Consider the following 13,483-nt stretch of genomic DNA (forward strand, 5'->3'; position numbering starts at 1 on the left):
CTCCTCCTGTAATGGAAGAATTTTAACTTAGTGAAGCCACTGAGGTCCTGCCCAGCCCATTGCAGTTCCCATGAGTCATAGGCCAGCACCAGCCAACACATCTCCTTCAGCTTTCAGGAAATAGCTTGTGATCACAGAGGCAGAAATAGGAGAATACAAGGAGCATTCAGCAGTGACAGTCCTCCCTTTTTACTGGGCTACTTCTTGGATTACCCTGTATAAAAAGTCATTAATATCCTGACAGCATAAATGAGGAGAAGCTTGTTTCATTTAGATGATGTTAGGAATTAGTTCTCTACTTCGAAGATATTTTTCCTGTTTTCTGCTTTGTCCTTCAAAGACATCCTAGAAAAGCCAAACCTCTAAATTTGGTTGCACAGTCTCCTTGTTGTCCTGCTTCATCTTTTGTCCTCTGCTACATCCCAAGGGAGCAGAAAGGCTACAGAATGCTACCTAGCCCTGAGACAAGCCAGGAAACAGGTGCCCTTCTCAGCCAAGTGGCATTCTCCACTCATCCAGGGAGCACTCAGTAATTTTATTGCTGGAACCAAGCATCCTGCTGGCAACATGAATGCTGAGGTGCAGGGAGCTAATGGGCCTCTTGCTGAATATTAAAAATAATTTGTGATAAGTGTAATGTACTAATTGTTAAGAAGGAGACAATCACTGCCTTTGTATTATGCACATAAACATTACAGCAGGCCTTGACTACACATTGGGCTCCCTTGAGAAGTAACTATTCTGGTCTGGCAGTCCCAAATTCTGTATCTGGGTGCTACTTAAGCCTGTCCCTCCTTCATGTCCTCCTAGTGCTTAGAGGCTATACCAGCAGGAAGGAGCTATTTTCAGAAGATAATACCTTTCTTTTTTGTGACTCAACCCTCCCATTCTCTTACAGGGAAGCTGAGGCAGGTGGGGTGTTGTGCAGGTGTCTTCTGGATGCTGGCTTAGGTGAAGGGGGTCTCCCAGTCTTGTGCAGTCACAGGGCACTTCCTGACATTGTTCATTGGAACAGCTATTTGTTTCATCATCTTTTCACCAAACCCACTTTTTCCCCCTGCCACTTCAAACAATATTGTTCTTGCAGAGGCTACATTTCAGTGGTTCAGTGACCACTCTATAAATTATCCTTCGCACCAAAATGTTTAAATGATTGTTTTTAATTTGAAATGAGCTGTGCCACAAAAATTCTAAACATTATCCGTTGCTGTTTTTACTTCCTTCCTTTGGAACAAGGATGAATGAAACAGTTTGGATAAATAAGACTCTCTTACTCATGCCTTTTGTTCTTAACTAATCTGAATCTCAGATGAATGTTTTTCCCCTGCAGGACAGATATTGCTCTCTCTCTGGCCAGTCTGCAGCTGAGTATCACATTCTGTTTGTTGCTTCTCTCCATGGATTCAAACTGATCTGCTGTTGTCCTTTGCTTGCCTCTCCCGCCCCAGCACAATGCCTTGTCTTAAATGCTGCACCCAGGCAGTTCCTTAAGGCTTTAAACCTTTTGGGTTTGCCTGTTTCAGAGTGCCTAGCAAAGCTGGCTCACCTAGGACTACTGTCCATACTAATGAAGATAAAAAAATATTTTTCATTAACACTGATTGAAGTTCAGTCATCCTTTGACGTGCTGCTGCATATCCTGAAAGCCTACAAACTAGTCCATCTTCCAGCCACCTGGGTTGTAGTAGCTAGTAATAGCTCACGAATGTAAGGAAACTTACTGATATACATATTTTTTAATATTCTTGCATCAGTTTTGAGACCTAAAAATCCTGGTGCCATTTGTTCTTCTTTTTCGTGTCAGTGGCTGATTCTTGTGCCTTGGCAGTGTTTGTGGGGCCATTAAGTTGTGCCACTCAGGTGTGTCCCAGTAAAAAAGCACTCACTGCTGTCGCAAAGCACAAATGTCCTCCTCTGATCTCAAAGTGATCCCCACTGTCACAGCCCAACAAAGTGAGGGTTGTCAAATGGTGAGCAGAGAGGTTTTTAGGGTACCATGTTTCAATTTTGGTTTTCCATGAGGTGACTTGCAAAACAGTAAACAGAGGTTGTTATTTTAAGAATTTTGAAAAAACTCTTGTCTGTATCCTTTTAAATAAATGCTGTTTAGTTCCCGCTCTCATCTAATAATCATAGGCAACTTCTACTGCACTTGCTAAGCCCATTTCCTCTTCACCAGGTGATGTTTACCTATTAGTGCAGCTTGCACTAGAGGTTATTCATCGCAGCTGAATCCCAGGGTCTGCTCATTTTGTGGCACACAGCTCATTAGTCAAGATAAATGATGATGTCTCTGTTTAGAAGACCAGGTCAGTGCTGTCTCATTTTCAGACATGCAGTTTCTGAGATTCCCCTCATTGTTTGTCACCTTTCCTCTTAGTGTTATCTCATCTTCTTTCAAGGGTGTGATAGTCACATCTGCAGGGCAAAGGTAGATCGCTTTGTTGGTGGAAAGCACAGACATAGTATAGCAAATAGTGAACAGACTGGAGAGGTGCTTTTGCACCAGCAATTAGGTATATGGAGGAAGAAAGATAAAACACTGTCACAAGCAACAAAAGAAGTTATATGAAATAAGGGCATAAGGATACACTTGTAATCATAGAGCTAAAATGCTTAGGGCTTTTTGTAGGGCAGATTGATGAAATACAAGATGAGACTTTGTAGCCCTTATGTTGGATACAGGTGTGGTAGATAGCTGTGACGAGGTATGACTGTTCCCTTTTTGTGTAAAGGACATGTACAGCTGTGTTGAGTGGGGGAAGTAGTTTCCACAGGATAATGGGATGAGAAAGGCACTGCAGCTACAGCCTGCTTATAGTCACACAGAGAACAGCTGATGACTAGGATTTGTTATTTCTCCTTCTCACTGTGGTATCTTAGTCTCTCTGCCAATGGCCATTTCCTTGCTAATAAATGTCCATGGTTCCTTCCTGTGCCATATCCTACCTGCACCCTGCTCTTTCTCGCCTTGAAAATCCCATTTATAGAAGCTGCAATGTCTATTCTGAAGTTGCATGTTCTTCCAGGCATGAGGAGCCTCTTTCCTATATCAGAATATCTCATTTTCCTTCTGGATTGAGGAAGTCATAGCCAACTCTACTTCAAAGAGGCAGTTGAGGCAGTAGTGATGCAATTTATCTTCTTCTATGCGGGAAGGTCAAAACCACTAATGGTGTTGCCTGCCTTTCTAAAGCACCCCTGACCATCAGGAGCTGAAAGCTCATGCATTTCAGGAAAGCATGTTCCACTAAGATCCAGTAGGTCATCCTCAAAGTGATGTGCTCCAAATTGTCAGGCACATGTTTTGCCCCTCAAACAAATTGACTTCGCTGCTCCCCATCACTCTTTTTTTGCTCCCTCATTTTCTTTTGCAGAGCCTTTTTCTCCTTCCATATGTCTATCCTTGTTCATCCAAACTAGATATCTGCACATCATCCTCCTTCCTCTGAGCATTATTTTCTCATGACAGCTTGTATATATTTTGACTCTCTTGGCCTGGGTGACTTAGTTCTTATCTCACCATTTTGTCAAAAAATACTTCTCTTTTTCTTTTAGATGTTCCCCTCTTGGTCGTGACTGACTTTGTTTCCTCTCCTCCTCCTACAGAAGTGACAGTTTTTGCAGTTCCTCAAAATTAAAGTTTTAAATACCTGTAGATGATCCAGGGATCAGATTCTGTTACCATCAGGTCTTATTCACAGTATTCCCCTGTTGGAGGAATCACTCTTGAACATAGGAAGTTTAACTCAAAACACAGGCCCAAATCAAATGTCATACTGGCATTTGATTTGGGCCTGTGTTTATACAGGTTATATAGACAGTCAGTTTCTGAGCTGATCAGGGTATGGTGCATGGGTGCACCCCTGTCACGAGCTGGTCCAGGTCTGCTGGTTTAAAAACCTATAACAACTGAGAAGCATCAAAATCAGGATCAAATTCTGAATTTTAGAGGCTAGGTGTGTTCCTTTCCAGGCTGCAGGAAGCAAGGAAAATTTCAGATGATCCCACTTTGCAGTGTACTTTAATTCTTTACCACTCTTTCTGCAGCATGGAGAAACCAGCTTCCCTTCTGGACTATCCTTCAGAAATAAGGGTCAAGTTAAATTGTAACCTAAAAGGCAGGAAGAGAGAGTTGACTGTTTATTCTCCCGCTGTCATCTTTCAGGTGGCTTTTTATAACCCCCCTAACTCAGACAGGCTAAACCATCCTTGAACTAGCACATGGCTATGTGACACAAATGTGAAAGCAGAGTTCTTTTACAGAACAGGACCCCCAGGAGTGCATGGACAAGTATTTTCACCAGCTTAGGTATTGGTGAACATTTTGAAGAGCATCTTTGTCATAGCTCTGCACACTCACGCTGTGTTGCTTGGTGCAGAGGAGGTAAGTTGTACTGCCAACAGTAATGCTAAATTCATGTTGGAAAACAAATGCAGTGGGGATAAATGAGGAAATCTATCCAAAATGCCTTTTCTATTTTGTGAGAAGAGAGGGAAGCGGCAAGGGAGGAACCCCTGTGCAATGAAAAGACATTTTTTACCAAGCTGACTACAGATAGAAAGAAGACAGACATTTAAAAGGCTACTGTAATGTACATTTGAGATAAATCAAAGAACAGTTCAAATTAATTTTTTAAGGTTAATTCAACACAGGGGTTTTTTTTGTTGTGTGTTTTTTTTTTTTTTTTTTTTTTTTTTTGTTTGTTTTTCCCCAAAAGCTGTTCTGTCTCTTGTATTTGAATCTTCTCAAAATGACCTGTACAAAGCCAGTGCATTTCCTGCCTTTAAGGAGAAGGGCTATTGGATTCAACACTGGAGGTGGGTTTGCCTTAAGTTCATGTTCATTCCATTCTTTTCACTGGACTTTTTTCTGTGTATCTGGGTGCACTGAAGCACATGTGCCATGAAGAGGGAACATGCTCCCACTTCTTTGATTCCTCCTGATCACACTGGAGCTGAGAGCTGTGTAAGGTAGCAGCAGATTTTGATTTCCCACTGCCCTTGTCAGTCCAGATGTACAGCAAAATAACAGCCAAGCTGCGTATCTCTGGTCTCCCACTGTAACTCCTGCTGAGATAAAGAAAAGGGGCTACTTCAGCAATTACACTGGAAGTCATCTCAAAAACGAGTAACATCTCCATGGCTCCCAGCCCCAGAAGCTCCATATGGACTCATCCAGCTGAGCATCTGTGGAGTTTTGGCTCTGGTTCAAGAAGCAGAACTGCTATTCACACATGTGTTTCTGGAGCTCCATTTCTGCCCCCTCCCCCATGCCCATGAACCATCCCAGCATCCATGTCCCTGAAGTTTTAACACGGGCTTGCTGCAGATGGAAGATGGATGTCAGCCCCAGCAGGTCAATATAATCCCCTCAAAAACATCAGTTCGTGATGGCAAGAGAGCCCTAGGGAATGTGTCTTCTGGAAATACAAGAATTAAAAGAAATGGTTGGGGTAATTGCACTTAATTGAAGGGAGAAATACTTCTAGTAGCAGAAAAATGAGCACTTAAAAATGTTTGGCCAGCCAAGGACAATTATCCTGTTGGTGATGTGCAAGTACAGAGGGTAGTTAGTCCATTTTAAACCACTCTTGCAGTCAGGAGAGTGATGGGGAAATGCCACCAGGATGGCTCTTGCTCTGGGTACAGTCAGGGGGATTTTGGTGATGGCTGGGACCAGACTTGTTGGGCACAACCCCTCTTTGCCTTGTCCTGACTTCTCACCAAGAATATTCATTTGCTTACAAGGTGCTGTCTTCCACTCTCACAAGCCTGCAGAGGCAGTCTGGGGCCTAAGTGTGAAGAGGGGAATTACTGCCTCCCTCCCAGAATGTTGTCTGTAATTCGCAATCTGCTTCCAAGGTTTGGCCGACAGCGCTCTGTTGTTTCAGGGCGGAGCCGCCCCATAAACCAACTGCTTACGATGGCAGCGCTGGCCTCAACGGGAGGAGCTGTTCCTCCTGCCAAAGGAAATACGCAGCCATGGAAATGCATGCAGAACACACCGGCTGAGGAAAACAAAGCTGTTTCTCTGGTCTTTCCCCCACTGGTATGTCTTAAACATGGAGTCACAATTTTTTTTTTGTTTGTTTGTTTTTTTTTTACATTGGTTCCATTAAGATGATGAAAGGAGAGTGAACTGATTTGTGAGTGATATAAAATCTGCAGTTTCCTAAATTTACTCAGAAGCCTTCGGAACCAGCTCATGCTGGGATTTGTCTACAGCAGGAACAAAACCACCTGCTTAGTTTTTGTTTAACTTCAAGATCTCTTATGTGTTACAAAAGACGGGAGGGAAGAAAAGCTTGAGCACTGGCACACTTCCCCACTGCCCTCCTTTCTCTGTAAATGTAAAGATCTGAATTCAAGTGCTTGTTTGCAGGGAAGCCTCCCAGCTTTGTCTCCTTTAAGGAGAATCATAAACCACTGCCAAGAGCATGGAATGCAAGCATTACCTCATCGCTACACAGCATTATTGGCTGGAGATAACGGGAGGTGGGGTGTTGGTGCTACCCCCTCGGTGGGAGCTGGGCTTTCTCATTATCTCTTTCTCCTTATTTCAAAGAAACTGACCCTTTTTAATGGATGTCACCTACAGGGACAGCCTGATCTTTGTGGAAGCGTCCTGTAAGACAAAGAAGGACCAGCCCAAGTGTGATCATAACGAGATTGAACGAGATCAATAGAAACAATTTTAACATAAATACCCTTTAAATGCAATAAGCAATTCTGTATTCAATATGGCAGTTTTACCCATCCTTTTAAAATTACTAATAAATCTCACAGAGCAGCTCTTATAGTTATGCAGTCATTAGAATCCATAGGGCTACTTGATTTTAATTTTTTAATCAAGTCTCTGTATGCTTCCTGAGGCTAAATTAGGTCATTTTTATTCAGGACCACCCTCTGTCATTGGTTTTCAGAAAAGTCATCATTGATTGCAGAGAGCGTGAAAGGTCTGGTGATGATATTACTCATCTCTTGTGAGGACCTGGTTTTCAGTCGCTGAGAACATATTGCCCTGTTGGGACACACCAGGAAATTAGAATTTCAGTGCTGAGGTAAATCCCCAAATACTTTTTGAGGGACAAAGTTACCATTTCTTTTACAAACAAGGAGAGCAAGAGCAGTTAAAGTCACCTGCAAACGTGATAGCTGCATGAAAGTGGCAGAATCAGAAGCATTGTCTGATTCCAGGCAGTGCTCTTGCCACTGGCCTTGGTTTTCACTTAGATCTCACTGCTGTGAAGTTCCTTTTGGCAATTACAGCAATTCAGTGTAAATTAAGCAAGGATCCCAAGGTTTATCTTTTGATGAATGACATGGCCAGGTGCAGACACAGTTCCGAGAACCTCTTCAACATCTGTGCCGTACAAAGCTGTATGCCATGTGTGCTGCAAAAAGCCTTTAATCCTTTATTTCCTTTATGGTGGTTATTAATAGGGGACTGAGTTCTGTCTTTGTCTCTCTGATGTTGTTTCCTTTGTTTCCTTTTAGGAGCAGCACAAGAGGATAGAGAGCAGACAAACTGCAATATCCTGGTAATTAACTACCTCAGCAGTATAGTGGCATCACGGCAGTGGTAATGCTGTGCAACAATTTGCATACATTAGTTTTCATGTTCCAGGAAAGCAATTTCTGTAGCATTTGAGAGAAAAATACAGAGGAAAAAAGGGAGAGAGGAAAGGTTGAACTGGGGTCAGTATAGGACTGTAATTGGGATTGCAATCTGAGAGAGAACGAGTGAGGCTCTGGAAGTGCTCGGACCCTTGTTAACTGTGAGTAATTCTACCTGTAAGTAGGTGCAATTTTACCTGATGCAGTTAGCTGACAAAGCTGATCCAGTTTGGAGGGATATTTCAGCACCTTTAGGACCCTCTGATCTCAACCAGCGCTGTAGGTGCAGACTGTCTCAGTCTCTGTACCCTGTTGTGGGCCTGCATTTGCAGAACTTGTGATGTGCCCAGGCACTGCACCCTCCCTGCACTGATGCTCGGCTTGTGAGTTCAGTTCCTGAGCAGAAGAGAAGACCCGCAAAACCTGTCACCATGTCAGATGATCATGTACTAGCAGTGTTTTCATTGGAGAAATAAAACTTTGGCAGTGAAAATGTATGTGTCTCTGCCAAGTTCCTTTGTATCCTGGGCTCCTTTACACTTCAGAGCTGTTCAAAGAGGCATCGATTGACTCCTGGATATTAAGAGATACAATCACAGGATCCAATAGACTGGTTTGGAGTGGAGGGGGCATTAAAGACCATCTAGTTTCAACCCCTTCATGGGCAAGGATGCCACCCACTGCACCAGGTTGCTCAAAGCCCCATCCAGCCTGTTCTTGAATGCTTCCAGGAATGGGGCATCCACAAATCTTCTAGGTGCTCTTGGATCTGGGGTACAGTGAAATAATCCATTGTCAGGGCTGGCTGTAGGTAGGGAGAGAGGCTCTAGCTGCAGCTGCTGTGCTGCAGTGGCCACCAAATCTCTCCTGCTCCTGTGTTCCAGATCATGGGGATGAGCCTCAGCAGAGAAAAATAAAGTAAAACTCCTGCATAGGCAAACCCAAAAGCTTTATTTTCTTTTCATCTAAACTGCTGTGCAGTGGCTGTGATGCTACCCTATGGCTGTCACGGCAGTTTGGTTGAAACACTCAGGTCAGGAGGAGGAGTCCATGGTCTGGCAGGCAGTGGGGAATGGGGTACCTCAAGCTAGGTTCAGATCAGTGGCAACCTGTAACCTCTGTGTTAGCTATGAAGATCTTTCTCCATATGTGTCCTGGAAATTTGTTCTTTTTTGTTGATTTACTCTGTGGCTTTGGGAAAATTACTTGATATCTGTGTGCCAGAATTTATGTATCTATAACATGGGTGTATTGTTACACAGCTTTCTCAGAGGGAAATTGTGAGGTTTAATGAACTCATGCTTGCAAAGTGATTTATGATTTCAGGTGAAAATTGTAAGAGCAAAGCACATTATAGTCAAAACTGAGATGATACAAAATAATAATAATAAAAAGGCCCTGAAGATGCTGATTGCTCTAAAGGGGGAATATTTATGATTGAAGTTACTAATAAAAACATCAACCACTGTGTTAAAAAATAAGATTTTTTGGCTATATGACATTAGTTAACATTATGCTATTTATTATTTTGCTTAGCATTTCCATTTTCATTGCATGGAAAGAAAATTTATTAAACTGATCTATCCTGGATTTATATCAAAAGGACATCAGTGTTTGCCCAAAATATGTCAGAAAAGTGCAAAGCCATGGCATGTTTGTTTGTACAGCTACCATTACTGACAGCAGAAATCTATAGGATGAGTTACCTGAGTGAGTCCAGAAGCTTTTGTGGAATTGGGGCTTTGGTGTGAAGGAACAAGGTCTTGAAAAATTGTCTTCTTGCCGCAAAAAATAAAGTCCACACAGGGTACCAAATCCTTGGAAAGAAATTGTGTGGCATGTGCCAAAGGCTTTCTAGCAACAAAGATTTCATTGTGTAACACAGAAAACAGGGATTAGAGTGACCTTCTACACCTCCATAAAACAAAGGCTGCCTCTGCACATGTCCAGGCAAAAGCTGAGGAGACGAAGGTGATAACTCTTGTGAGGTATTTCAGAAAAAGCTGTTGGAGAAAAGGCAAAGCAAAACTACAGAAGACCAAGAAAGAATAGAATTTGCATTCTGTCCATCAGGATACGATCCTTTTCTGTTTGTAAGCATATGGGGTCTGGTCAAGATACAATCCTTTTTTGTCTTGAGCCAAAATCCCAAAACTTTTGGATCCCAAAAGCAAGACCAAGACTATTTAAGGCTTGCCCCAATTTGTTCAACTGCAAACCCTACAAAACATAACCTTTGCTGTGCAGCCTGTGTGTCCCTTCAGGCAGCTGCTCCCTTGGCAGGGAGGGTGCCAGCTGGTAGGTCGGTGCAAGCTGGGTGGGAGGTGTATGCTCACCTGTCTTACAGATGGGGACAAACCCTCAGACAATTGAAGTGGCCATTGGTTTCTGTGCTTCATGTGCAGCTAATATCAAATGAAGGGCTGTGCAATAAATGAAGGTGGTTTTCCTGTTATGGGGGAAATTATGAATGATTTGCCTTCAGAAGTCAATGCTGAACTGGAGCAGAAAAGATAAGACAGTATTTTCACCATTTGGAAATGTAAGGCCTTAAGTCAGACTTTGAATTTCAGTTTCCTAGACATATCTATGATGGCTCTCATATGGAGGGAAAAATGAAGAACCATTTTTACTGTATTTAAGAAGCTGAGTTTATTTTCATGGAGCTGTACTTGATCTCTGCCGAGTTGAATCTCAGAAGCTACCTGTTCTGAGCATGGCAAGTCTGAAGGGCCTCTGGGTAACCACTGGGATTCTGGCTGACACCAGACCGAGCTTTGAGAGCACTCTGGCCTCAGCTTCCCGTTTTGCAGCAGGGGAACTCAAGCGGTGCTGGTCATGGGACAGCAAACATACAAAGCCTTGTTCCTATAAGCCCATTCCTGGTTCATCCTCACATGGCCATGAGCTCCCAGAAAAGCAGATTACACACAGTGTCCAATTTGGGGAGAACTGTAGATGCTCCTTGACTCTTAATATCCTTGGACATTGTGTTTTGATGAAGTATACATTCTAGGGACTTAACAGGGAATGAGAAAGAAAGGGATAATCCATCTCTATTGAAAAGACAAAAGGGGAAATGTGGGAAGTATTCCAGCCCTCAGCCACAAAAATACCTCAATGTATTAGTCATCTGAGTGATTGCAACATGTTCTGACAGTTCTAATGCCAAATATGTGACTGAAATACCAAGAAAAACCAGGTGTCCATAGTCTTTCTAGCAATGAGTAACACCTCAGACATATTCTTTGAAAATGCTCATTTTGTGTTAGATAGTTTAGGGTTCAAAGGTTCACAAACCCAAACTCTGACTTTATCTGCACTCTGGGCAGCATTTGTGGGTCTTAACAGTGCCTGCAGTTCTGGAGAGGTACAGAAAGCCTCAACCTCAGTGCAGTGAACGTGAATGCGTGGGTGTCTTCACTCAGAGCAACCTCACAAACTAAGAGGTTTTCTTAGCGCTGTGGGCAGGTCTGATCCAGCTGTGAAGCTGGGGCTGTGTTACATGAAGTAGTTCATGCTTTCAAACAAATTAAATGATCTGAGGGAAAGAAAGAATAATCTTCCCATTAAAGCTGCTCCTGCCTAGTGTATTTCAGATATTTAGCGCTTTCTTTTTTTCCTGTGATATGGACAGATACCAAAAAAAAAAAAAAAAAAAGGTGTGTGACAACTGGATATAATTCTTCACTTAAATTATGCAAAGTGTATTGCAAAAGTGAGAAAATGCTCCTTTCCCCTATTCTCAAAAAGGTAAAAGGTATAAAGTCAAAAGTCCTGCAAGTGGCTAAGGAGCACGATGGAAGAGGTGTTCCTATTTAGTTCCTATGCTCTCTGTGTCTCAGCTTGCTTCCCTTCTAAGCGTTGGAGTCTTGTACTGTGCCAAAGGAGGGAACTTTGGAAAAGACACCAAAGTACATAGCATTTTGAGAAGTGATCATAAATATCTCTGTAGTGCAAAACATAGTTCTTGCTTGGAGACATCACTACATTGAATGTTTACTTCTTTTTAGCATTTTGAGTTGTCAATAAAACACAAGTTCTGTCTGTCTATCTATCTATCTATCTATCTATCTATCTATCTATCTATCTATCTATCTATCTATCTATCTCATATGCTGGCTGTGGGGAACTACAGATTTTAAACCAAAAAGGACCATGAAATATTCTGGGTTTGACTTCTTCCCTATAAAAGGCCCCTAAACTTCATCCAGTTACTTGCATACTGATTTCAGTAACTTCTGTTTGGTTAATGCAAATTTGATCCTCATCTGAGGATGTCAAATGTACAGGAGTTGCTATTTCCTTTGGTAGTTCGTTCCATGCTTTTGTGTCCCTAACTGGAGAGACTAGGGATGAGGCTTGTGAGAGTAAAGACTGAAAATAAGGTTTATTAATACCTAACTACATAATATGTTAATGTTTGTCCATTTACTCTTGAGTTTTTCTAGCCTCTCATTTATCCCAGGAAAATAATTTCTGTATACTTTTTCAAATAGGTTCTTGATATTCATCCCTTTATCTGGACTTCCTTTTTCTAAGAAAGCTGATCTTCATTTTCCCAGTGTTACGTATTTTCCCTAGCCAACCAAAAACTTTTCTGGCTCCTTTATACCTCTTTTTCAATTTTCAAGTATCTTTTTTTAAAACTTAGGTAACAGATTTGACTACACTATTCTAGTACTGGTCTTGCCAGTCTCATATGCTCAAAAAAATTGTTCGTCTGCTCACTCCACTCTTCTTGTACAGGGTGAAGAACAATGGAAATGATGAACATTTTAAATTCCAAATATAGCTGACTGTTTGGAATTATGTGGTGTGGATCTCTCAAAGAAGAAAATGAAAATATAGTAGATAAGTAAAGGAAACAAGACAAGAGCCCAAAAATAGCCCACTGTTCTAGAATAGCTCTGAGAATAGCTTGTTTCCCGTATCTCTAAAGCTATTCTTAGGCTGGTCATTTACTGCATGAACTCTTAGTGTACCTCTCTAGACAATGTCTCATTTAAGGAGGTCTAAGTGAAGTTCGGATAAAACAGAGTCTGCCCTTGTTGTAGGTCTGTGCTTTCTGTATCTGCATCTCCACTGGGATTTATGCTCATGTGCATGTCACAGCAGAGCTGCTGGTTGTTGCAGTTATGCAATCTTTTATCTTCCCACTGATCTGTGAAGCACATGGGTGGAGTTTTCCTTTTCATTTGGAGGAGATGTTGAGTCATTAATGTGTCCTACTAATTTTACGACAGCATCACGTAAAACTCCATTATTTCATCACACTTATGGTGAGCCACCAATGTTACTCTTCTAAGTGTGAATAACAAAGAACTCAACTTCAGGATTACAAGCAACAGCTCCAAGCAGAAGTTTGAAGATAATTTTAAAAAGTTGGATTTCTTCTGTCTGAAAATAAGACTGGCCAAACCGATATTGATCAGCCAAATTTCCAGCAAAAATTTTGGTGAACCCTTGAGACTCTGGTAACTTCACCGAGATGCTTAAAGAGAAGCAGAGATCTTCTGAGTCAAAAAACCTCAGAGCCAATGACAAGAATATTTCATTACTTAATTAAAAGTGGGATAAAACAAAGCTGAATTATGAAGTCATCAGAAGGCAAAAAAAATTCTGAAGTCTGAAAAAGGCAAAATTCTAGAGTCTGAAATTGAACACATGCCCAATTATAAATTCTTAGTTTTATAAAATATAATGGATTTTTTATATTTGGCTAGTGGACCATCCCTACTCCCACTGTGGTCAATAGAAAAGGCTTCAGGGTAAATTAAAACTGAAGTATTTTAATGTCCCCACAGTTTACATATACACACACACACACACACACACACACATATATATATATATATGTACA

This window comes from Hirundo rustica, chromosome 3, assembly GCF_015227805.2.
Source record: "Hirundo rustica isolate bHirRus1 chromosome 3, bHirRus1.pri.v3, whole genome shotgun sequence".
In the NCBI taxonomy this organism is placed as follows: Eukaryota; Metazoa; Chordata; class Aves; order Passeriformes; family Hirundinidae; genus Hirundo; species Hirundo rustica.